The 22866-nt window shown below is 48.7% G+C and overlaps 1 long non-coding RNA gene across 2 annotated transcripts; it reads left to right on the forward strand.

The window, feature by feature from the left end:
• The first annotated feature begins 340 nt into the window (after positions 1-340).
• Positions 341-22396, forward strand: LOC109282038 (uncharacterized). Of its 2 annotated transcripts, XR_009462327.1 has the most exons (4): positions 341-418; positions 9453-9614; positions 14415-15743; positions 20185-22396. It is a non-coding gene; the product is annotated as an uncharacterized LOC109282038 (long non-coding RNA). The 2 variants fall into 2 exon arrangements; XR_009462326.1 differs by lacking the exons at positions 14415-15743; positions 20185-22396 and having other exon boundaries at positions 9453-10103.
• Positions 22397-22866: the final 470 nt, after the last annotated feature.

Below are 22866 nucleotides of genomic sequence, written 5' to 3' on the forward strand. Positions count from 1 at the left end.
TGGGGTTCTCCTTTCTTAGTTAAATTTCATCCACTCTTGTTTCTTTGGTCCTTGGGAAAGTACCAGACATCCTCAGGTATCAGACTCACCAACTCGGAGGTCTCTCTCATTACCTCACTTCAGCTTCCCAGGTAAGTCTCTCTCCAGGACTCTTCTTCCATTCTCTTCTCTCTGCCATCTGTTGTTTTTTTCTTGTAGTTTCTCCCTATTTCTTCTAGGTTTCTTTCTGCTCTTTTGAGAAACTAACTCTGGACTCCGTTCCCCTTTAAATCCTTCAAGCTGTTTCCTGCCTCACTTGCAGCTGGCACTCCCCTTGCTCCCTCTGTACATGCTGCTGTTTGTTTTTGTTTCCTTCCGGGTCCCTCTCTCCTCCGTCCGGGTATTGCTGTTCCTTTCTCTCCTTGGACTCATTGCTAAGGTAAATGCTCTTTTTCCCTTTGCTTCCCCAGACTTGTTGCCCTGTCACATTGGGCCACCCCACACCAGGGGACTCTCTTGGACATCTCTGACCAGAGATTTGCCCAGCCCAAAACACGATTTGGCCGTGCCAGGCTGCCGACAGACACCCCCCCACAGGTGCTGTGCTACGTATATGGACACAAATAAGGAACTGGATTTTTGGCTGGGATTAGAGTTAGAAATCCTTCTTGGCCCACCCCACATCATGGCTCTGCGGCACTGGGGGACTCTCCTGGACACCTTTGACCAATGTCTGCCCCAGTTCAAAGCATGGCTTGGCTGTGCCAGGATGCCAATTGTCAGTCCCACATTCCCACTGTACAAGCCTATATATTTACTAAAAGGAACTGGCATTTGGGCTGAGATTACAGATTAAAATCCTTTCTAGGCCACCTGACACCATGCGTGTGTGTGACTAAGGGACTCCCCTGGACATTCCTGATGAGAATCTGGCCCATCTCAAACAACGTTTTGTTTGTGCCAGGCTGTCAACTGGCAGTTTCCTCATTCCCACCGTACTAAATATATCAGCTCAAATGAGGAACTGGGATTTGGGCTGAGATTACAGATTGAAATCCTTTCTGGACCACCTGACCCCATGCCTCTGTGGCACCTGGGGATTGCCTTGGACACCCCTTACCAGAGTCTTTCCTAGGCCAGAGTGTGGTTTCTTCTTGCCAGGGTACTAACTGGCAGCCCACCATGCCCAATGCAGTAAGGGTACAGGCTTGGATAAGTAATTTCTTCTGAACTGAGATTACAGATGGAAATCCTTTCTGGCCCACCTGACACCATGCTTCTCTGGCACCAGGGGTCTGTCCCAGACCCCCCCTGACCAGAGTCTTGCCCAGCCCAGAGCATGGCTTCTTTGTGCCAGGCTGTTAACTGGCAACTCCCCATGCCCACTGCACTAAGTATAATGGCTCAAATAAGGAATTTCTTTTGGGCTGGGAATAGAGATGTAAATCCTTCTCGGGCCACTGCACAACATGCCTCTGTGGCACCGGGGGACTCTTCTGGACACTCATGACCAGGGTCTTCCCTGGTCAAAAGAGTGCTTTGGCCATGCCAGGCATCAATTTACTCCTCATCCCCATGTGCTATTTGCTACCAATAAGGAGCTGCCCTTTTGTTGGGATCATGGGGCAAAACCCTCATGGAACTATAGCCCAGGTCACTTGGGTATGTACTCCCTTCTCCAATTGAAGGGAATTGTTAGCTGGCAGGTGTGCTGTGGGGGAATCACAGATGGCTCAGTTTCCCTCCATCCCTATAGAAGAAGGCCAGGACAGTCAGGGGACTTCCCCTGGCACGGATCTTTGAAAACTCTTGGCGCTCTGGTGCAGTGCCCAAAGACTGGAAGAAGGCCAATGTGGTGCCTATCTTCAAGAAAGGGAGGAAAGTGGATCCGGCAAACTATAGGTCCATCAGCCTGACCTCTATCCTGGGGAAGGTCTTAGAAAAGTTTATTAAAGAGGCCATCCTTAATGGACTGGATAACACCAACATCCTGAGGAACAGCCAGCATCGGTTTGTTGCGGGTAGGTCTTGCTTGACCAATCTCATTTCCTTTTATGACCAGGTGACCTATCACTTGGACAAGGGAGAAGAGATTGATATCTTTACTTCAAAAAAGCCTTCAATCTGGTATCCCATGATCACCTCTTGGCGAAACTGGCCAGTTGTGGCCTTGGGTCGACCATGATCCGCTGGCTGGGAAATTGGCTCCGTGGTCAAACCCAGAGGGTGGTAATAGATGGAAGTCAATCATCATGGTGCCCTGTGACCGGTGGGTCCCCCAGGGCCCTGTCCTTGGACCCATAATGTTCAACATCTTCATTAATGATGTGGACACTGGAGTCCGAAGCGGACTGGCCAAGTTTGCCGATGAGATCAAACTTTGGGGTAAAGTGTCCACACTTGAGGACAGGAGGGCGATCCAGGCTGACCTCGACAGGCTCAGCAAATGGGCAGAGGAGAACCTGATGGTGTTTAACACTGAAAAATGCAAGGTCCTCCACCTTGGGAGGAAAAACCTGCAGCATGCTTATAGGCTCAGCAGTACTATGCTGGTTAGCACTACAGATGAAAGGGACCTTGGGGTCATCATTGACCACAAGATGAACATGAGCCTTCAATGCGATGCTGCGGCTAGTAAAGCGACCAAAACGCTGGCTTGCATCCATAGATGCTTCTCAAGCAAATCCCGGGACGTCATTCTCCCCTTGTACTCGGCCTTGGTGAGGCCGCAGTTGGAGTACTGCGTCCAGTTTTGGGCTCCACAATTCAAAAAGGATGTGGAGAAGCTTGAGAGAGTCCAGAGAAGAGCCACGCGCATGATCAGAGGTCAGGGAAGCAGACCCTACGATGACAGGCTGAGAGCCCTGGGGCTCTCTAGCCTGGAAAAGCGCAGGCTCAGGGGTGATCTGATGGCCACCTACAAGTTTATCAGGGTGACCACCAGTATCTGGGGGAACGTTTGTTCACCAGAGTGCCTCCAGGGATGACAAGGTCAAAGGGTTATAAACTACTGCAAGACCATTTCAGGCTGGACATAAGGAAGAATTTCTTTACTGTCCGAGCCCCCAAGGTCTGGAACAGCCTGCCATTGGAGGTGGTTCAAGCACCTACATTGAATGCCTTCAAGAGAAAATTGGATGCTTATCTTGCTGGGATCCTATGACTCCAGCTGACTTCCTGTCCTTTGGGTGGGGAGGCTGGACTCGATGATCCTCCGAGGTCCTTTCCAGGCCAAATGTCTATGAGTCTATGAATCTATGAAAATACCATGGATATAAACATATGTACTATATATGTATGTACACACACACACACACACACACACACTATCTATCTATCTATCTATCTATCTATCTATCTATATTACATATGTTTATGTGTGTGTGTGTGTATTTATAAGATATCTAAACAAATAATATAAACAATACCCTCTGAGTAAATGCTATAAAACCTTACAGCAGTGCTCCAATACAGGTAAGTATCTGATCTGAAACAGATAACCCCCAAAATTCGTATAGATAGGAAACAGATAAACTATAGATAAGTATGGGTGAACAATAAATAAGTCACAAATAAATACAAGTAAACAACACATGAAATAATAGCAACAGAGGGTCCAAGGAGAGCCCTAGGACTCTACTCGTCTACTAATTTACAAACACAAGAGTTCACAAAATATAAGGCATAACATCACACCACTTATGGCACAAGAGCCCCAAAGATAAACTTAATCCTGGGGGGAAACCCCAATGCCCTTGGGCTTTTCCAAAGCTCTACAAGGAAGCTGGTAACTTTAGGGGGGCCCTCCCAGTGGGACCTCCACTTTCAGGAGCCCTTCACTAACCAGGGGGGACTCCCCCACCCTGTGGGTACCCTCTTTTCCCTGCAACTCACAGCTCCCAAGCCTGGAGGGTGGCCCTTGTCCTCTGCGCCAAGCTGCTTTCTCACCTGCAGTGGGCTTTGGGTGGTGGGGGGTGGGGGGTCACTGTCCCCTGGAACAGGGCTTCGCTATGCAGGCCTTCTAGGGCATATGGCTCAGCCCTGTCTGCTGGCTCAGTAGCCCAAGCACTGCCTGGCTCCCTGGATTCATCCTTTTGCTATGGGTCAGAGGTCTGGGCTGCCTCATGTAGCACCAGGCTCAGTCCATTCCCGGGCCCTCCATGAAGCACCTCCTGCACTGAGCTCCCAGCCTCACACCAGGGGTTGAGGACCTGAGCCACCCAAGTGCTCCAAAGATCCTGCTCCATGCAGTGGCCTGTGTGCTGTCTCTGGCCGCACGCCAGAGGTTGTAGACCCGAGCCACCTCGCACAGCTCCCAAGGTCTGGACACCATGCACCGTGCTGTGCACCGAGAGCCTAGCTGCTGGATCTGTCTGCCATGCCCCACTGATGGAAGTCTTCTGGGGCGCTTCCAGACTACTGCTTCACCCTGCTGAGCAGCTCTGCTCAACTCTTCTAAGCCCCACTCTTCGCTCTTCTCTGTCCCGGATGTGTTTTCTCATGCTGGGCACGCAGCTCCTCTTATACACTCCAGGGCTCTGCTCTGAAATCTTCCAGACCTGAGTGTTGCAGTCTTCAATCATGTCTGGGGGGGAGCTTCTGTCCCTCTCCCCTCAGGAAAGGGGCATGACTTAACTCCTCTTGCTGTCTCCTGACTGGTGGATGAGCTCCACCAATCAAAACAGGAAGATTTCAAGCCTGGGCCTCAACCCAAGCTCTGAAAGGCAAGCCTACTACAGAAGCATCTCAAAACATGTCCCCACTACCGAGGAGCATCCTGAACAAATCTGGGTACGTCTTTGTTCAACACAATGCTAGCTTTTTGAGTGTAAACCTGCCAGATGACAAGCAACCTTTAAAACCTTTATGTTGCTTTTCCACCAGGCACTGGATGGCAGGACAAATGGCTGCATGTAAATATAGGGCACCAGTACGTGTGACAGACCCCTGCTCTGATGCCTGGTATTTAGCACGTGTCAGAGCAGACTCGAGTCTGCTGCCAGTCTGTTGAAGCACGCTTATTAGCACACTCCAGCAGCCTCTGCATCATGTATATTCACTGTCCCCGTATTTCAAAATGGCAGCGCTTTAACTAAAGTTCTTTGGACAAGCTTTGTTAAAGCACCCCCACCACCATTTTGAAGTGTGGGATGCTGAATACATGTGACACAGTGGGCACTTTAATTACAGTGGCTCGCAGAGCCGTTCTATTTAAAGCACCCTTCTCCCCACCCCAGAGCATGTGTATAGCAGCCCTTAGAGATTGTTTAACAGTGTTTCACATCTACCTCCAGCCACCACGCAGACACTTGGTAAAGTAACTTAAGACTGGGTGTTGTCATTTAAAGCAACCTGCTCACTCACTAGCAAAAGTTAAATTAAAACGAGTTTATGACAAGGGAAAAAGGGAACAGTGATATTCCCTAAGCAAAGGCTTAACTATTGACTTTTAACTGTAGCTCAGAATGGATCACAGTCACAGTCAGTGGCAAACCAACCTGGGGAGTTCCCTCCTAGCCAAGTCCCTGGGGAAGGCAGTCTCACCCACGGCTGCCATCCAGGGACTCGACCAGCTGCAGTCTAAAAGAAATTCCTTATTTGAGCCAGTATTCTTCACGCAGTGGGCATGGGGGGCTGCCAGTTAGCAGCCTAGCACGAAGAAACTGCAATCTGAGCTAGGCAAGAGTCTGGTCAGAGGTGTCCAGGAGAGTCCACTGTTGCCACAGAGGCATGGTGTCAGGTGGTCCAGAAAGGATTTCAATCTTTATTCTCAGCCCAAATGCTAGTTCCTTATTCAAGCCTATATACTCTGTACAGTGGGCATGGGGAGGCCATCAGTTGGCAGCCTGGCATAAAAAAACTGTTCTGGTCCAGGCAAGACTCTGGTCAGTGGTGTCCAGGAGAGTCCACTGGGGCCACAGAGGCATGGTGAGGGGTGGCCTAAGAAGGATTTCTCTCTAATCCCAGCCCAAATTAAATTCTTTACTTGAGCCCATATACTTAATACAGTGGGCATGGGGGACTGTCAGTTGGCAGCCTGGCATGCACAAGCCACACTTTGGACTGGGCAAAAACCTGGCCAGAGATATCTGGAAGATTTCCTGGGTGCCACAGAGGCATGGTGTGGGGTGCCCCAAACAGGATTTCCATCCATAACCCAAGTCCAAACCCAGGTCCTTATTTGGGTCCATATACTTGGTACAGTGGGCATGAGAGGCTGCCAGTTGGCAGCCTGACACTTTGGACTGGGCAAGGCTTTGGTCAGGGGTATCTGGGAAAGCACCTGCTGGCACAGAGTCATAGCATGCGGTGGCCCAAAGAGTATTTCCTGTTGTCATCTCAGCCCCAAAACCAGTTTCTTATTTGAGCCCATATATTTAGCACAGTCTCTGGGGTGCTGTCAGTTGGCAGCCTGGCATGGCCAAAATGCGTTTTAGGATGGGCAGGACTGTGGTCAGAAATGTCCAGGATAGTCCCCTGGTGGTAAAGAGGCATGGCATGACGTGGCCTAAAAAAAGATTTCCAACCATAAATCCAGGCAAAAGAAGTTTCTTATATGAGCCCGTAGATTTTCATAGATCCATAGATTCATAGATGTTAGGGTCGGAAGGGACCTCAATAGATCATCGAGTCCGACCCGCTGCATAAGCAGGAAGGAGTGCTGGGTCTAGATGACCCCAGCTAGATACTCGTCTAACCTCCTCTTGAAGACCCCCAGGGTAGGGGAGAGCACCACCTCCCTTGGGAGCCCGGTCCAGACCTTGGCCACTCGAACTGTGAAGAAGTTCTTCCTAATGTCCAATCTAAATCTGCTCTCTGCTAGCTTGTGGCCATTGTTTCTTGTAACCCCCGGGGGCGCCTTGGTGAATAAATCCTCACCAATTCCCTTCTGTGCCCCCGTGATGAACTTATAGGCAGCCACAAGGTCGCCTCTCAACCTTCTCTTGTGGAGGCTGAAAAGGTCCAGTTTCTCTAGTCTCTCCTCATAGGGCTTGGTCTGCAGGCCCTTGACCATACGAGTTGCCCTTCGCTGTACCCTCTCCAGGTTATCCGCATCCTTCTTGAAGTGTGGCGCCCAGAATTGCACGCAGTACTCCAACTGCGGTCTGACCAGCGCCCGATAGAGGGGAAGTATCACCTCCTTGGACCTATTCGTCATGCATCTGCTGATGCACGATAAAGTGCCATTGGCTTTTCTGATGGCTTCGTCACACTGCCGGCTCATGTTCATCTTGGAGTCCACTAGGACTCCGAGATCCCTTTCCACCTCTGTGCCACCCAGCAGGTCATTCCCTAGGCTGTAGTTGTGCTGGACATTTTTCCTCCCTAGGTGCAGCACTTTGCATTTCTCCTTGTTGAACTGCATCCTGTTGTTTTCTGCCCACTTGTCCAACCTGTCCAGGTCTGCCTGCAGCTGTTCCCTGCCCTCCGGCGTGTCCACTTGTCCCCATAGCTTTGTGTCATCTGCAAACTTGGACAGAGTACATTTGACTCCCTCGTCCAAGTCACTGATGAAGACATTAAAGAGTATCGGTCCAAGGACCGAGCCCTGCGGGACCCCACTGCCCACACCCTTCCAGGTCGAGACCAACCCATCCACCACGACTCTTTGGGTGCGACCCTCCAGCCAGTTCGCCACCCACCGGACTGTGTAGTCATCCACATCACAGCCTCTTAACTTGTTCACCAGTATGGGGTGGGATACCGTATCGAAGGCCTTCCTGAAGTCTAAGTATACGACATCCACCCCTCCTCCTGTGTCCAGGCGTTTCGTAACCTGGTCATAGAAAGAGACTAGGTTGGTCAGGCACGATCTGCCCGCCACAAACCCGTGCTGGTTTCCCCTCAGCATAATTTGCCCTGCCGGGCTCTCACAAATGTGAGCCTTGATAATTTTTTCAAAGACTTTACCAAGGATGGAGGTGAGACTGACTGGCCTATAGTTGCCCGGGTCCTCCTTCCTCCCCTTTTTGAAAACGGGGACCACGTTAGCCCTTTTCCAGTCCTCCAGGACTTGGCCCGTGCGCCACGAGCATTTGAATATTCCCACCAGTGGCTCTGCAACTGTCGGCCAGTGCCTTCAGCACCCTCGGATGGAGCCCATCCGGGCCTGCCGACTTAAAGGCATCCAGTTCTTCCAAGTGACTCTGCACCACCTCAGGGTCTACGCATGGCAGTCTGGCGCCTTGCTGCTGCCTCTCTACAACCCCAGTGAGAGACTTGTTGTGCCCCTCGCTTAGGAACACTGAGGCAAAGAATTCGTTGAGGAGTTCAGCCTTGTTCCCCCTATCTGTCACCAATTGTTTCTGCTCATTTAGCAGGGGTCCTATTCCTCCCTGGGCCTTCCTTTTACTCCCACTGTGTTTGCCTTCCATTTTAAGGGCCTGGAGCTGGCAGCCGCCAGGTGCCTGATGAGGGCACCCATTTTGGATCTGGGGCTGCCCATATAAATACAGCAGTTCTGCTGCTGGGGCCAGGCAAAAACACTGCCTGGCTGGAAGGCTGCTGATATCAACTGGCGGCAAGGGAGGAGCTGTAGGAGATGGTTAGGAGGCTCCTGGTCCTGGGCATGACCTAAAACTGCACCCTGCTGGGAATGCGTAGCCTGGTAGGTCTCCCTTGGCGTGGGAGCCCCCAGGAAATGCCAGGTCAGTTACCACCCCAGTGAAAGGCAGGTCGGGGTGCCTTAACCCCTACCCCGCACAACTGGGTGGATTACCCCTTGTTCAGAGGGTCTGGAAGGTGGGCCCCAGAGGAAGAGTGTGAGGCCATGGACTTGCAAACCTGTCTGACATTTCCCTCAACTGGTTAATGCTGGGTCCAGGACCGGAAAGGTCAAAGGGCCAAGGAGCCCACCACAAGGAACGCCCAAGAGCTGAGGGCCTGGGGTTCCAACTGGCCTGGAGGTGGGCCAGGGCTAGTAGCCCAAGGTCCCGGAGGGGGAACCACACCCATGAGGGGGAAGCAGCTCAGGGAGCCATGTTTGCCGAGGATGAAGGTGGAATAGGCTGCCTGAAGGGAGGAATACAGGCGGGGTTCAATTAGTAGGTTTCTGGGGCCCAGTGCGGGGGGCCAGTAATTATAATAACATCGAGATGCCATCTGCAAGGCTTGGGCTGTGGTGTAGGGGAGGAATGAACCGCAGATAGCACCCCCTGGCATTGGGGCAGGAAATGGGCAGCCTCCCACTTATTAACATCTATTAATCAATTGACAACAAGGCATGGCAGATGCAAGGTGGTCGGCTAGCCCAGACACAGGTGGGCGGGCCATTGGGAAGTTGGTCCCGAGCAGGCCCCCTGTTACAGCCCCACAGGATTTTGTCCATTTCCTGAAGCCATTTAAAAAGTCCAAATGGGCACTAGCTTCTGGGGGCACTTGTACATGTTATAGGGTTTTTCTAGCTAAATATATTCTCTGGTTTTATTTCACTCTCGCAATGTACCAAGAAGATTCCCCTTACTATTTTGTAGGTAACACATTTACCAGTCTGTGAAGAGACACTGACTAATGCCAGAGGGATTGAGAAAGAGGGAGCGAGAGAAGTGGCAAAAAAAGGAGCAGCTGTACCTTTAAGATAGAACAGCCAAGAGTGGGGGAAACAAAAATACACCCAAAGACGGGTCCTGCCAGAAGTAAGTATCTTGATAGAGACGGACTGAGCCGTGAACGGATGGAGAGGAAGGTTCATCTCCAGGGAGAGGCTCCGAGTGGCACAGAATTGTTGACTGAAGTGGCAGTGAGATAAAAGAGGGCAACTACCTTCCAGGGCATACAAAACGAGCGTTTCTCATTTCTTTACTTCTGTTTGGACATAAGGGTAAAGTTAATTGGATTTTGTAGAATTTCATGGGTGAGAGAGCCTGAGTGTTGGCTGCTCCATCACCCTTAAAGAAGCAGAACTACCCAGAGAGATCTGGCAAGATAAGATCTCTCCTGGAGGCAGGGTGTCTTGTGTAAAAAAATAATCTATACTGCATATTATGTAAGAGTGGAGTGAGCCAATTGAAGATTTACGAAGTCAAAATTTAAAGTGTACCTGAAGAGTATACAATAACCACAGTCTTTCTAATTGTATGTTGGTTATAAAAATATATAAATAAATATATAAATAAGAAAAGTGATTAACCCAAAGGAAACTGTGACTCAATCAATGACTTAAATTTCAAGTGTCGTCTAGAAGAGACTCAATAGAGTTTGTGACCCAGTAAGTCCCCACGTAGATTGCTGTTGTCTGACTGTGGTAGAACATAAGTAACACCTCCTGACTATACATTGAGAAATAATCAAGACATGGAAGGCGAGAGTCAGAATATACTTCAGGGACTCAAACATGGAAAATCACAGAAAAAGGACAAAAAAATGAATATAAGCAGAACCACCACATATTCATAATGGGTCAATATGCTGTTAATACTAAAAGATGCTCGAGGGCATATCATAACAATTTTACCCTCCTGGCCTCCTAGTACTTAATTACAGGAGGGGGAAGTTTAGGTTTAATTTTTTCAGGTGGCTTTCAGTTAGACTTCTCCCACAACCCCTCAATTTTCTGCCATTCATTCAGTGATTCATTTTCAGGTACTCTCGCCAACAAATCTACCAGCTTTGTCAATTTTGGGGAAATGGGTTAAGACAAGGGGTGCATGAGGTGAGACAGCGGGATGGGACATTGGGTGAGACAACAGGAAGCATAAGCCCTCATAAGCGGCCAGCATATAATGTGAGCATGGAGTGCATGGGGTGACATGTTGTGAGACGGGGGGACATAGGGTGAGACGGGGTTGCTTTTTTTTGTTTGCAGTTCCATAAATGCTCCCACTGCTGCAGCCAGCATAAGCATAAGCCTGCATAAGCACAAATTTTCTGTTAATTAACGAAGCATTTTTGGGTGTTCTCACCAAGAAATGTACTGGCGTGGTTAATTTTGGGGCACAGCAGCAATTGGGGTTTTTATGTGTTTGTTATTTTAAACCTGTTTATCCATACTGGATCATTCCTCATTTACATAACAACTATAGGGATGCTTGCTATTCTGCTTCAGGGAACGGAGTTAGAAACCATGGAAACACTTAAAATAGCTTAGCTATTCCTTAGCTGGCACTGATCTGTAGCCTAACCCTTCCCCTTTCTGCCCCCACCCCACCCCCAGTGTACCCACTTTTAAAATATTCCCAATTACCGTGTGCCTAGAAGTTGGGTGGGGATGTGGGGGATGAGGGTCTTGTCTCTTGCTGGGACTTTGGTTGTCCCCTGGCCACCCCCAAAAGTCTGCTAAGTGCCCCCGTCCTGTGTGCTTCCATGAATTTTGATCCTTTCCACCTGGTGTATAATTGCCATATTTCAACAGAAATTCCATGGATTTCTTAGTGAACCCAAGTGGCACCTGGTGGACAAATCATGTCAGAAATGGGAAAATGGCAATTTTAGCTGTGTGAGAGAATACATGTCACAAAACTATCATGCTGAAAATAATCCTGCATGATGAAAAGAATTCACAAAAAGAATAATTCTGCTGGAACTACTAGCCACGCTAAAAATAAAAAATGCCGGAGATGATCTAATTTACCACGATAAATTGAAATCTACCATGATAAAAAGACATCAATGTGTACTTTCACACATGACTATGTTAGCAAAACAGCAATTTTTGGCACCATTTTATGACGTATTTAAACAACACATAATGTGTACAAGTACCCTGGGCTGGGTAACATCCCCTGCTCCAAACATGGGTTAATTATTATGAAAATTAACAAAAGCAGCACAAAGGGCCTGGGTCTTTGCACAAATGGAAGTTAGGAGCAGCCGTGCTTAAGTAGTCATCACAAAAGTGGTTGAACACTCACGTGACTCTGTTAAATCCCCTGCGCTCCCTACAGGTTGCTCCAGCTGGCACGGGTTAGGCAAGCAACCAACTGAGAACTCTTCTTTTCTATTCATTTTGCTACTTCCCCTCCTACCCGTCCCCTAACATTTGCCTCTTCCATCCACTTGACCCTCCCTCTGTGATCTTCAGGTTGTGAGACTCTGAGAAGGAGCTCTCTTTGCTGCTCCATGCCTTATGCATACCACAATGGGTTCCCTGGTCCCACTGCCATGGGTACCATCTCTGCAGGCCACATGGGGCAGGGTTTCTCTCACCTGAATATGGTTCCAAAGATCATGTCAATTTTATCAAAGATGGGCTGAGCGAGGGCATCATTGATGTCTATACGGGCGCAGGACCGGGATGCGTACACGCCATGCCTCAGGCACAGGGCTTTGAGGGTATTATAATAACCTTGGTTTCCATTGTCTCTCTGTAAAATTGGAAACACAGTTGTGATTAAAGTGTGGTAGGAATAATTCATTATAGTTTTATTCCCTGAAGGCTTCACAGCCTAAATAGGTAAGGCAAGAGAACCCAGGGAGGATCATCTCCATTCTCCAGGGGAGAAGCAGAAACAGAGCCTCAGGGCTAAACCCACATGAGGGCTTCAGCCCCACCAAGCTGTGATGTGACACCCCACTGCCAACCCTCCATGGAAACCACAGCCATGAATTGGATTTGAATGGTCTTTATGTTTTGCAAGGAAAGTTAATTTCCTTGTAGTGAGATCCACAGTCACCAGCACACTAACCCCCCTAAGCTAGCCAGTAGAAGTGCTGAGGTTGGGTTTTCATTCCTGCCTTTCTTCAATTTATTCAACTCTCCCTGGAGACACCTTCCTCCACTCTGGATTCAATACATTTTGTGGGTAGATGGACCCATTCCTGAACATTCCTGTCACATAGGTGAGGCACCTGGGGGAAGTCTAGTGTGTAGATTCTGATAGGGCAAACTGTTCAGGACTGTTAAATGTCAAAGTGGTTCTGGGTGTGCCCAGAGGCAAAGCTTTAGGTGCTTGGTGAAATGTAACATGGATCTTTGGTGACTTGAAGGTAAGACAGCAGCTGGGCGGGGGCTTGTGTGTGTGTGGGGGGGGGGGCGTTGTAAATATATTGGATTCTGACAACTCAGTCAATACTATTCAACATCTTCATCAGTGACTTGGGCGAGGGGGTAGAAAGCACCCTGTTCAAATTCGCAGATGACACTAAGATGTGGGGTGAAGTGGATAAAATGGTAGGAAGGAACAGGCTGCAAGCGGATCTAGACAGGTTACAGGGGTGGGCAGATGAGAACAGGATGGGTTTCAACACTGACAAGTGCAGGGTGCTGCACTTGGGGAGGAAGAACCAGCAGCACAACTACAGGCTGGGGAACTCCCTTCTTGTCAGTGTTGAGACAGAAAAGGATCTTGGAATCATTATTGGTGTCACAATGAACATGGGCTGACAGTGTGAGGATGCGGTCAGGAAGGCCATCTGCACCTTGTCATGCGCCCACAGATGCATCTCGAGCAGGTCCAAAGAGGTGATCCTCCCCCTCTATGCGACACTGGTTAGGCTGCAGCTGGAGTACTGCGTCCAGTTCTGGGCGCTGCACTTCAGGAGGGATGTGGCCAACATGGAGAGGGTCCAAAGGAGGCCACCCACATGATCAGGGGTCAGCAGGGTAGGCCCTATAAGGAGAGGCTGAGGGACCTGAACCTGTTCAGCCTCCAAAAGAGAAGGCTGAGAGGGGATCTGGTGGCCTGTTACAAACTAGTCAAGGGGGACCAGCAGGCATTGGGAGAGTCCCTGTTCGCCCAAGCACTTCCAGGAGTTACAAGAAACAACGGACACAAGCTAGCGGAGGGTAGTTTCAAGCTAGACATTAGGAGGAGCTATTTCAGTGTCAGGGCAGCTAGGATCTGGAACCAACTTCCAAAAGAAGTGGTGCTGGCTCCTACCCTGGGGATCTTTAAAAAAAGGCTGGACAAACATCTGGCCGGGGTCATTTGACCCCAGTACTCTTTCTGCCACGGGAGGGGGTCAGACTAGATGATCTCCTGAGGTCCCTTCCAACCCTACCAACTATGAAACTATGAATATAAGTCTTTATGTGGATCTACCTCAATTATCTCATCTGCTTGCCAATAGGCTTCCCAGGCCCTACAAAACAAAATGGCCAGGTGTTGCAGGCAGAATGTGGCCCTGTATTAATTTGGGGCTAAGTTTGTCTTGCTTTACACTTTGAGTTGCAGCAAAGAAATTGAGTTTAGATATTAGGAAAAACTCTCTCATTAGGAGGGTGGTGAAGCACTGGGACAGGCTCCCCAGAGAGGTGGTGGACTTGCCATCTTGGGAGGTTTTGAAGACCTGGGTCCCTTCTACCTCCAATTCCCTATGATTCTACTCTATGGGCAGGACTGCTGAAGTCCCACTGGAAGAAGCTAAAGGTCAATGTGAGGTAGGTAGTGGACCCTGGCCTATAGAACATTACTCTTCGCAAGTGCATTTTGTCCAATGCCCATTGGAAATCTTCATTAATCTTCTCAAAATCTAATGATATTGTCTTTCACCCACAGATTTCAAAGCTTTTCCTAATAATAATATGCAGCAGAGAGGGAAAGGATTGTGGAGGCAACAGCTAGTCAGTGAATAAAAGATGCAAACATCAAGTGTCTCAATGAGGAAACACAAGCACACAATACTCACATCAAGGAGTTTATTAATAATTTTCTTCTGGAATTTTTTGGCATCCTTGACACCTTCATCAAGGGGATGATTCATCTGGTCAAAACATGTGTTAGCCTGTTCTTCCAGAGCCATAATTTCCTTCTTGACAGAGTTCTCCAAGTGATCCTGCTCGAGAAATTGATCCTGGAACAGAAGAACCACCTAGGACACGACACTGTGCACCCAACTCTGGGGATAAAAGAAATATCTTCCAGACTTTCTTCCCCCTAGAGACTGCAAGGCAGACTCCTATTGGTTCAACACCTCCCTAAGAGCATCTCAAGATTATCAGGGGGTGGAAAGATGGTGTCACCTACCCGGTACTTGGTGTTCTTCAATACTTATCCAGGGCTCTATCATTGAGGCTTGTTGGGAGGCTGGGAGAAGGGGCAGGAAATCACTGGGCAAGAAGGTGAGTTATAGGGTGCAGAGGAATTCTGCAGAATCACTCTTTCTTAGTTTTGGCCCTCAAAATGTTTCACATACACACATAGCAAAATGGTCATTAGGGATACATTTTTCACCCCATATCCAAAACACTTAATGGTGAAGATAAGTCAGTAGGGATTTGTTATTTACTCTCTCACAAAACAAGAAATAGGGGTCACAACATGAAACAAGTAGGTAGTCAGTTTAAAACTAACAAAAGGAAGTTCTTTTTCACACAGTGTGTAATTAAAATGTTGAACTCGTTGCCTCCAGATGCTGTTGGAGCTGAGAGTTTAGCTAGTTTCAAAAAGGGATTGGGCAAATTCTTGGAGGAAAGGTGCATCAGTAGCTATTGAGAACAGGACTTAGGTGTACAGACCCTGAATCAGAACTTCACGGGGGTGAATGAGAAAGAGGGCAGGGATTTCTAGCCTTTAGTCATTGAGTCCATTCTGGAGACAGCACTGAGACCCTGTGCATGAAAAACAGAGCCCTCCTTTTCCTACTGGGTGAATGGGAAGAGCAATCCCATTAGCTGTTGGCAGCCTAGAGTCTATAATACTCAACTGAGCCATTCCCATTCCATCCGCTAAAGGCCAGCCACAAATCTACATGCTAACCACCAAATTGTGATTCTTTTGGAAAAGATGTAATTGTTTTTTTCCAGATAAAAGCAGGGAAGAAATGGGCAGAAAGAAGCTTCCAAGTAAGCTGCTCCAGTGGGAAAATATATCTCCAATATTCTTCTGGTAAGGTTGAAAAAGATTGTTATATCCAAAGCAGTTCAGGACCTACCAAGAATTCAGGTGTCCATCTGAGGTTTTGAACCACTGAAAGAATGACCAGCATCTCCCTCACATAATCCGTTAGCAGCTTCTTCTTCTCTTTCAGATAGACATAGTCTCTCAGCTTGGGTATCTCTGAAATAGCGCAGAGCAATGGAGTTAGAAATCCATTGGAATATGTTCTTGCAATAGAATTCACATGGAGAACATTGACCTTGGGGAGCCTCCCATAGGTGACACAAGGCTGGATGAATGAGAAGGCAGGGTAGGCTTGAATCAAGAGCCCCAACCTTTGAGTTATTTGTGTGTGTCAGAATCCCAAATAATTTGAATAAAGCTCAAGGTTTAAACACTTATAAAGAACAGCCTGCGATGATGACCCCAGTTTAATTACCACAGTGGCATCTGCCAGAGTCGGCAGAGGGCCTGAAATCATTGCTCAGCATCGGAGTTGCCACATGCAAGGCCCAGCTGTGGGGGGACCTGCCAACACTAGCCCAACAGTGTGCGGGGGGAGGAACAGCACAGCCTGCTTGGCAGACTCAGGCAGGGACTCCTGAATTAGTGCCGAGGGATCAGAAGCCCTGACACCATCTCTGCCACCCGAGGGGGTTAGGTAAAAGGGACAACTGCTTAAACACCTGTTGCTCCTGCAGGAGAGAGGGCCCTGCTGCTGCTTTCAGTGGGGAAAAAGGGGTCTGGCCCCATGTGTCCTTAAACCAAGAAATGTGAATGTTTAAGAACATTTAATTAGCTGTCTCAAATGTACAACCTGCCAGTGAGAAACAAGTCTTTGCTGGTGAGAAACCCCAGTTTGATCCCGAGGGAAAGTGAATGCAGCAGTACTGCTCTTGCATTGGTTGTTTTTTTCTCCAATTGTGCATAGTCATAAAAAAGATTTCACATCACCTGACTCAGCCTTGCTGAGATCCTTCTCATCCCAATATCCATTGGCACTGACAGTGTAGACAAAATCCGTCTTGTCCAGAATCTCTGAGTCACTTGGCAGTTTTCCCTAGAGCACACAAGCACACGGGATTTACACAGAGACCCTCCCGGCACCGAGGAATTCTGTGGCAGTTCACAGCACAAGCGTCAGTTTAGTCAGTTGTGCATCCTAAGCCAACTTCACTCTTTATCAAACTCAACTCTGTTCCATATTTTGCGTGTTGGGATCCATCCAGGCCTCTATCAGTGCAACTACTTCTTCCTCCTCAGGTTTCCCCTTACAAACCACTCTGCTGCACCAACTTTCTATCTCATCTCTTTCCCCAGCAGAGTCTAGAAATTGCATTTAATTCCTGGATGTGCTATTTAGAATGGAGGGCACGACTGCTCTTCTGTCACCGGTATGACCGCAGCTTGAACTGACGCCCCCAGGATAGCTTCAAACTTGCTAGGGCAAGCAGTGCTGGCTACCACTAGCTACTTCAGTATAGAGCTCACGGTGGGTTGAAAGCCTTTTTCCCAGCTAGCCCATGCTCAGTCCTGTGGTGACGTTGCCATACAGCTAGCAGTACTCAAGCTAGCTACTTTAAAGCCAGGTCAGTGTTGGAGTGACTTGGAGATTGTCACGGCGGGGTCCTCACGGAGGGCCGTGATCTCCTTGAGGTCCCTCGCTCCGTGTACAGGCCGGCCCAAGGCACCCTCTAATTCCCGCCCGCCACGTCTTTGATGGTAAATATAATGTTGGGAGGCTGCCTTGTGTTTTCCCTGGGCACAGCTACTCGGGACCTCTGTCCCCGCGGTTCTTCCGGACCCCCTGGGGGTCTCCCGATATGGTGGGTGTTCCCTAGACACCCTAGCCTTGTGGGCTATGCGTGGCTCCTACCAGCCCCTAATACCACGCCCCAAGCCTCACAGATGTAATGGACGTTGTTCGGTCTGTACGCCCGCTTCCCGGGCCTCCTCTCTAATGTGGCCCACTCTGGGCTCCCTCTCTCATGCCCAGCCTCTGGCTGGGACTTTCGTCTTGCCCAGTCTGGGCCTCCCCTGCCGGTGTGGTTCCGCTCAGGGACTCTCTAGCGGGCCTCCGGTCCTATGGGCCAACCGCACGGATACCCTCCCTGACTCTGGCTCACTGCGCTGCTACTCCCTGTCTTCTCGGGGCAACCACAGCACCCTGCCTCAGTCTGAGGGGTGTTACCGCGCTAGCCTGCGGCCGGGCTCGCTATGCCCATCTCGGGCTCCTCAGTAATTGCCCCTCTCTCTAGGGCTCCTCAGTATGGTGCTCCCCCTCTCTGGGGCTCGCCGTGCCCACACTGGGCTACTCAATAACGTACAATGGCGCTCCCCCTCTTTGGGGCTCGCCGTGCCCACTCTGGGCTACTCAATAATACCGCCCCTTTCCTGGGGCCGGGGTCTATGTTCCCCCCACACGCAATCCGGGGTCTAGGTCCCCGTCCACAACCTACGGGTGCCCGCGACCCACTGGCCGCGCTGAAAATAATGCGCCCTCTTGGCGCTAGGGCACCCCACATTCTCTGGGGTCCCTGTGATTGAGGCCTCCTCCAACCCCTACAGCCTCACCCAAGCTTCCGGGTGTAATGAACAGAGCCAAACATAAACTAGAGCCTCCTGGCTATAACATAAACATAAAGCCCCCTGGCTAACCATAGTGCCCAATCCTCTCAGGGCTATCATGAGCTGTACTTGCCCGTTGGGCTTCTCCCCATATCTCAGCTGAGGGAGCTCCTGCCTCTCCGGCTGCTGGCAGAGAACTGCCAGCCTGGCCTCAGCCCTGAGCTTTATAAGGGCCAGGCCCTGCCTCCTACAGGCAGCTGGTTCCCCTTGGTTGCTCCGGCAACCCGCAGCTGCGCTCATTACCTGAGCAAGCCTCAGCTGGGCTCGTTATGTCAGGCCAGGGCGCGTTCACTCGCTCCCTGGCAGTTTCTCCTTTCTAGGAGCAGGGGCACCGAGGTGCCCTGCGACAGAGATCTATGAAGCAGGATTAGAAAGAAGGATCAGCTCCCCGCATGGTAAAAGCAGGTCTCCTTTCAGAGGGGTCCAACAATCACTGCCGCATGCAGAACCAGCGTGTCCAAAACACAAGGGGAATAAATGGTCTATTCTAAAAAGAAAGGAAATGGCCTTGTCTAGTTCCCCATGGGCGTACTACAGACAACGACTGTGTAGCCCCACAGGATGGGATTCCAGTTTTAACACCCACTGAGGGACCTGCCCTGCATTTATTTGTCCAATCCCCTTTTAAGTCTGGTGAAATGATTAGCGTTTGCAATGTCCTGTGGCAGTGAGCTCCACTGGTTAGTGACATGCTGCCTGAAAAAACTTCCTTTGTTTTAAACTTGCTCCCTAGGACAGTCCTGATCCGCACCCTAGTTCTGGTGCGGTGAGAGATGGCAAACTGCAAAGCCCTATCCCTTTCTCACATCATTCCATATTTTTTAAGTCTGTCATTTCCCCTTCACTTGTCTTTTCTCTAAGCTGAGAAATCACAACCTATGTAACCTCTCCATGCATACAAGCCTCTCCATGTCCCCAACCAGCCTTGTTGCCCTTCTCTGGTACCAGGAACAGGCCAGGCTTGGGTCCAAAGTGGGACAGTGCTTCAACCTGGCTGCTGCTGCCATGGCTTTCCCAGCCCTCCCACTGAAGTATGTGTAGAGTTTCCCTCTAACCAGTCCCAGCATGGGCAAAGCCCCCTTTCTCTAGGAAGCCACCAAAGGGCCCCCTACAAAAATGCCACTGAATCCCCTGGATGCATCTCACAGGCCATATGATGCTGATCCCTGCTTTAGGGGGTTGGAGAATGACAGCCAGATTTACATGCAGTAGCCAAGGTGTAGATGAACCCTGGGTTTAAATATTTCAATATCCTGAACCCTGGGTTTAAACATGTAAATATTGTATAAAGTTACCTGTAGCACGCCCTTCATTCTTCCAACCCTTTCCCTTTTGATTTCTACATTTCTCTGTAAAATGGCATCATGTTTGCTCTGCAGAGGGATCTAGATTCAGAGAAGAAACAAACATTACAATATATATTCCCAGAAAAAAAATGCTAACATGCTTTAAGAGATTCCTAGCTTCTAGGAACAGGAGGGACCTTCTAGTCCTGCTGCCAGCCTCATACAACTCAAGGCACATTGCCCAGTAATTTCTCATTGGCCCCAGAGGGAAATGATTTTTCCTCTCACAATAAATAATTTCTTATGTTTACAGTAACTAAACACTGGACCAGGTTACCTAGAAAAGTGGTGGAGTCTCTGTCACTGGAAGCTTTTGTGTGCAAGTTAAGCAAACACTCATTGAGATATTTTGGACAGGGATGGTCCTGCCATGAGCAGGGGAGTTGACCAGATGTGACATCCTGAGGTCCTTTGAATCCCTGTTTTTCTCAGAATCTAAGTTTTCTAAAAACCAGCATCTTTTATCTTCATTGTAGGTGACAGATGCCAGATGCACCTGTGGGTGGAGTATTTTTGCCAGCAGTATCTGCCTGGTCCATGCATGGATTTAGGTGTCCTAAATCGGACAGCAGGATTGAAGTCTTGGGCTTCAAAAATACAAATTTCAACAAGCTCAGGGCAAGTGCTGCGGGACCAGGGACTGAAGGTGAAAGATATGCATGAAGAGTGGTTGCTCCTTAAGAACATAATCCTTGAAGCACAAAGGAAGTCCATTCCCATGCAGAGAAAAGGTAACAGAAGGGCTGGGAAGCATGCTTGGTTAAACAGGGAAATCATGGTCCTCTTAAGAAAGAAGAAAGAGGCTTATAAACAATGGACGTGCAGGGCAGGCCCTAAGGAGGACTATTCCACAATGGTCTGCATTTGCAGGGAACAGATAAGACAGGCTAAAGCAGTGACCGAACTTACATTAGCAGTGGGAATCAAGGACAACAAGAAGTCCCTCTTTAGATACATAGGGAACAGGAGAAAAACAAATGGGAGTGTGGGGCCATTGCTCAACAACTCAGGAAAACTCATCACTCTGTGTCTCTCTGCGATAAGCCTGCAGAAGTACCTGAAGACTGGAAGAAGTCCAATGTGGTGCCCATCTTCAAGAAAGGGAGGAAAGTAGATCTGGGGAACTATAGCCCAATCAGCTTGACTTCAATCCCTGAAAAGATTCTAGAAAAAATTATAAAAGAAACCATTCTTGACAAGCTGGTTGATGGCAATATCCTGAGGGACAGCCAGCATGGGTTTGTTGCGGGTAGGTCTTGCTTGACCAATTTCATTTCCTTCTACGACCAGATGACGTATCACCTGTGTTACCTCTCAGCTCCATGTTCTTGGGGAACCATGGCACAGGATGCAGCCTGTCTGACTCACAAAGAATTCCCCCCCCCCCACACACCTGAACAAAACTGATTCAGATGCAGTGAGAGACACACCTAAAACCCTCCAGATAAGGGTGACAAGAGTGAAACAACTGCCCTAGGTCTCATTTGCATCCGAGACGGAACCAGATGACCATTCATTTACATGGGTGATGGAGAACAGAAAGTTTGAAGCAGAGACTGCAGTGAATTCTGGGATCAGAGAAGCAGGGGAGCACTGCATGATGGGGAATCTGTGTTCCAAATGCTAACCAACCTACATTTACACACACCAAACTCAGCATTTATCAGACCAATTCTAATCTGGATTTACAAAGGACTCCCCTCCCCCCCTCCCCCAGACACACACACAGCTCTAAGTTTAATAGGCATCTTGGGCTGTACATTCCCCGGTCCCACTATGGGAGGCCTATTTAAACTTGATTGACTAAAACTCGGTTGCTGGGTTAGGGACTGCTGAGGCAAGAGACCGAGTCAGAGGGGGTAGGGGCAACATTTGAAAAATGGTAAAGGGTTCATCACAGTGTCCAGCCCATTGGAGCCCTGACCACAAGTGTTGTCATACTTTTCCTGGGATGACTGGTGGAAGTCCTCCCTCCCAAAGGTTATGAACACTTCAATAATTGTCTTAAGTCTGTTAAAAGACTATAGTAAGATCTGGAAAAGTCATGCTAAGCTGAGGCTTGTGCACAACATGTAAAAATCCAAAATCCTGATGCTGCAAGCTATCTATTGTTTCTGAAGAAACCATGAGATATCCCATCAGTATATCTGCTATCCATAGGAATTTCAAGCTGGTTCCCAAATATCTGGTTACTCCTTAATCTTATGTGTTTCCTGATTATCAATCAGTTTCTTGAGATGTTCCAGGCCAGATAACCCCTTGTCAATAGAAAAGACAATGATTTACACTATTGAGAATGCTTTGAAGAAGCTGAACTGAGGGTATAAAAATCTGTAAAAAAGCAGCAGTGTGTGCGCTGATACCATCCACTGTTCTTCTTGAGAGGCTGGAAGAAACATATCATCTCCCTTCAAGGATTGTGCTAGGAACTTTACCTGTCAGCATTGCAACCCGGGTGCCTTGGACTGGCGAGATCCTAGCGCGCTCTCTCTCTCTCTCTTTTCTCTCTAGGCATAAATTTCTGAACCTGAACTGTATTAGTTAAGCTTGAGCTAAGTTTCCCCAAATACTTAGTGAAACCAGGGTAGTATTGTAATTGTTTGTGTTTGTTTTTCCTTTACATGTCTATTAGTACTAGTACCATAATATATTTCATATGCATAGCAATAAATAACTTTTATAGTCAAACTGGTAGTAACTGGGTATATTTTTCCTTCTCTACTGCTCCTTCCCCACTTGCTCTGCAGCAACGCTTCTTTTACCTAAGCTAAAGATCCCCATGAAGCCCAAAAATACTGTGGGGTCTGCTCATCAAGAGGCTAAAGATTGGGATGTGCTGAATTTGAAACACATAAGGGGATCAGCTTGTACAGGCTGATTGACCCAGTTTGACTCAGATGTGCCCTAATGAACTGAATGCTGGCCCATGAGGGTGTCAGCTGGACACCCAGCCGGATTCAGAGGGATTCTGTTTACCTGTGTGCATGTGTCTGACTGCAGTTTATTGTTGCTCTGATGAACTGATTCTTGGCACATGAGGGTGTCAGCCTGTCCATGCTGATCAACCCGGCTGGGTCAGGCGTGTCATGTTAATTTGTGTGTGTTTGTGTGTGCATGATTGATTTGGTGACTGGAGGAACCCAGCCCCATTGAAACTA

The sequence above is a fragment of the Alligator mississippiensis genome, chromosome 1 (assembly GCF_030867095.1).
Source record: "Alligator mississippiensis isolate rAllMis1 chromosome 1, rAllMis1, whole genome shotgun sequence".
In the NCBI taxonomy this organism is placed as follows: domain Eukaryota; kingdom Metazoa; phylum Chordata; order Crocodylia; family Alligatoridae; genus Alligator; species Alligator mississippiensis.